Raw genomic sequence first — 3,660 nt, forward strand, 5'->3', positions numbered from 1 at the left:
TTGGCCGGACATAGAGTTCTTGGCCGGACATAGAGGTCGTCGTCGAACATAGAGTTCTTGGCCGGACATAGAGGTCTTGGCCGGACATAGAGGTCGTCGTCGAACATAGAGGTCTTGGCCGGACATAGAGGTCGTCGTCTCAGGACTGAAAATTACTTTTGAAAATTAAAACTTATTAAAAGGTACAATAGTTTCGGAAAATTTTACAAACTGGTCCGTTTAGTACTAAATATCACCTAGAACCGTTTTTCGGTATATTTTGCCTTAATTTAAATTTAAACTGAATTTCCAGGGTGCTTTCCTATTTCAACAAATAGGAAATAGGTGGGTGAACTAAAATTTTGTAAATCAACTTATTGGTAAGCCCAGGAAAAACAGCGGATTGATCTAGAAAAATACTTGCGATGCACATTTTTTATAAGCAACCGAGTTGCTAAGGGCTCAGGCCTCAAAATGGCCCAAAAAAATTAAGCAATTTGCTTAGCAATCCTGACGCCTCAAATCCAAATTAGCAACTTTTTTTCCTCAGCAATAAAAAAAACTCGGGCACAATTTTAGAAGAGAGCCCCTTGCAAACATTCGAAAGATGCCTTTACTGTCCATTTAAATTGAAAAATTGTCGAAAAATTCAAAATTGTGCTTAAAGGGCTCTGACCATAGTCGGAAAATTGATTTTAGTATCTGAACATGAAAGTTATGTTTTAGATTCTTTAACACTTTTAACAAAGAATTGCCTTTATAAATTGCTTTTTAATCAAATCCCTTAAGAGTAATTAAGAACTTAATTGCAAAAATGACGTTATGAACTTTAAAAAGACGTTAATAATATGTTGCATCACCTTCTTTTATAAAAAGTGCTAAGTTTTAATGGGTAATTAACCTTTTTGTTTAGAAGTTTTTTCAAACTGTCCGCAAAGAATTGAACTATTTTAAATTTTGCGGAAAATTTTTCTAAAAAGATGTGTCAAAAGTTATGACTGTTTTTTTAAGCAAAATCCAGATGAAAAATTGATGAAAATCCACTATTTTGAAGATTTTGAGACAAAGAAGCATTTACCAAAATTTTCCGCAAAAATTTTTATTGTTCGGTAAAAGATACACCATCTACTGCGAAAAATTTTTCAAAATGTTTTTTCTTCGCCGAAACTAAGCTCTTCAAAGTTGAAATACTCTTCCTCGCAAAAGTCTTCATTTTCTTCTTCATCACATTTTTTCAATGTAATTTTTGAATTTTCAGATTCAGGCATAGTTTGTCTAACAGAAAATGTATAACATGCCATAGTTTTGTTGGTTACATCAGTCAGAAAACACATTTTAAACACGGCAATTATGAAAAATTCACTATGGTCAGAGCCCTTAAGTTTGAAAATCTTTTGCCCTCCTGGATTTCGAAAAATCCTTAGCGAAAAATGGAATTGCTTTTTAAAAAATTTGTAGACTAGGAGCTATTGACGCAAACGCCATTTTGACCAAAATTTCAAAATAACAAAAAAACTTTTTAGAGTTGAAAACGAAGTAGCCAAGCAAGCTCGACGCTCGCTTGCTTCTTACTTCGCGCTCGATGGCAATTTCAAGACATCGAGTAAGAAGCATTAGCGAGCGTCGAGCTTGCTTGGCTAAAAACGAAGCGAAGAACCAACAGAAATGCCTACAATGACTTATATTGAAAAAAAATCATCACCCCATGCCATTCATTGATCATTGATTAATTTCCAAAACATCTGAAATCTTCCAGACGACTTTAGAGTCTGGCTGGGCAGAATAAAAATCAGAATGGCCACTTATCTGTGTCATCCAGTCTATCAAAAAGCTCTAAGTGACCTCCAGGCTAATGATCCCGTTGTTCGACGGCGACTTCTATGTCTATGTTCGACGACGACCTCTATGTCCGGCCAAGACCTCTATGTCCGGCCAAGAACTCTATGTTCGACGACGACCTCTATGTCCGGCCAAGACCTCTATGTCCGACGACCTCTATGTCTGGCCAAGACCTCTATGTCCGGCCAAGACCTCTATGTTCGACGACGACCTCTATGTCCGGCCAAGACCTCTATGTTCGACGACGACCTCTATGTCCGGCCAAGACCTCTATGTTCGACGACGACCTCTATGTCCGGCCAAGACCTTGTTATCGAAGAAGACGACGTTCTGCCGTGACTTTGCTATACACAAATACGATAAGGTGTTATTTTGAAGACTGTGTTGTCAAATTTCCAGACCAGAACTTATAAAATAAAGACCGAAAAAAATTGGGCCAAGACCTCTATGTTCGACGACGACTTCTATGTCCGACCACGACCTCTATGTCCGGCGACGACCTCTATGTCCGACCACGGCCTCTATGCGCGGCGACGACGACCTCTATGTTCGACGACGGCTTATCATTTCGGATTATTGAACCCGATCCCCCCTGATACCGGTCCAGCCTCCCGCCTCCCGGCTCCCAGTTTTCCTGTATGCCGATCAAAGTGCAAAAATAAAATCAAAACAATTTTGGAGCCAAAAGGGTGAAGACGGTCTGAAGAGCAAAAAGAAAAAAAGGTAAGTAACACAATCTTCACGTAATAAAATTTCTTAAAATCCTTTTTTTGTCAACTGGAGCTATATATCTTTTGATCGGATGAATCCTTTTTTCTTCCACAAACATGGAGCTTTATTGTTGCAAATACACCCATGGAAAGTTTTGGCGAGGCTCGATCGAATTTTGTGCTTGTATTTATTGATCCTACTAGCTAGGCTTTTACGAAATTTTATTTTATTTTTTGTGCAATATTCGTTTTAAATCTTTTATTATATTATTTTTTTCAGCTTCGACATTAACGAGAATCTAACCCAACATCATGTGAGCCCATGTCACTGTCGCTGTAAATCCCACCATCACATTTTCTAAACGTTTGTTTAAAGTATGGCCAGAACAAAATCGACTCTCTGCTGAGGTAAGAATTGAATATACTGTATCTTTGCCCAATTTGTTTTTTTTTTCTGGAAAACTTTGAAGAGCTGGATCAAAAGTAAAGAATTTTTCAAATTTTCTAAATGACATTTCGATGAAGTAATAGGCCTAAAAACCAGTTTTGTGATCTTTATCTCACTTCTCTTGAATTTTTTAGCACGCAACTATCCAGCTTTCATGTTAGCACGCAACTATCCAGTTCATTAAAGTTTTGTGCCACCGTCACCAACAAACGTCTATTCAATTTTCAACTCTTGGACACGGACGTTTGTTTGACAATCTGGTTTACAGTCGTACTTACATAAACAGCTAGACTTTGTCGTGAATCATCATCATTGTCATGAACAAACTGGACACGTACAATACATCTCTTGTACGTTTCGATATCAAAGAACTATTATATACATAATATAATGGATATTTGTTAGAAAAATATCTAGAAATCCTATTGGGTATAATATATCTTTTAGATTGAAATTCTTGAGTATTTTTATTCTCTTCTTCTCTTAATTATTGTTAGGTTTTGTTTCGGCAATTTAGGCCTTTTGAAAATTACAGACCTTCAAAAACGAGTACTAAACATAGTTTCTTTTAGGCACTAATATGGTCTAATTTTGAACAAGACCCCAAACGTTCTGCGATAACGGACTTTTTTCGAAAGGTCTCGTTTAAAATAAGACCTTTTAGGTATGATAGAATCAGAACCC

The 3,660-nt window shown here is 37.0% G+C and overlaps 1 long non-coding RNA gene across 2 annotated transcripts; it reads left to right on the forward strand.

Moving 5' to 3' along the window:
* The first annotated feature begins 2,454 nt into the window (after positions 1-2,454).
* LOC136811172 (uncharacterized) lies at positions 2,455-3,430 on the forward strand. 2 transcript variants are annotated; one of them, XR_010847203.1, is made up of 3 exons: positions 2,455-2,541; positions 2,809-2,936; positions 3,111-3,430. It is a non-coding gene; the product is annotated as an uncharacterized lncRNA (long non-coding RNA). The 2 variants fall into 2 exon arrangements; XR_010847202.1 differs by having other exon boundaries at positions 2,455-2,936.
* Positions 3,431-3,660: the final 230 nt, after the last annotated feature.

Source organism: Clytia hemisphaerica, unplaced genomic scaffold (genome assembly GCF_902728285.1).
Source record: "Clytia hemisphaerica strain Z4C2 unplaced genomic scaffold, Clytia hemisphaerica genome assembly, whole genome shotgun sequence".
Classification (NCBI taxonomy): Eukaryota; Metazoa; Cnidaria; class Hydrozoa; order Leptothecata; family Clytiidae; genus Clytia; species Clytia hemisphaerica.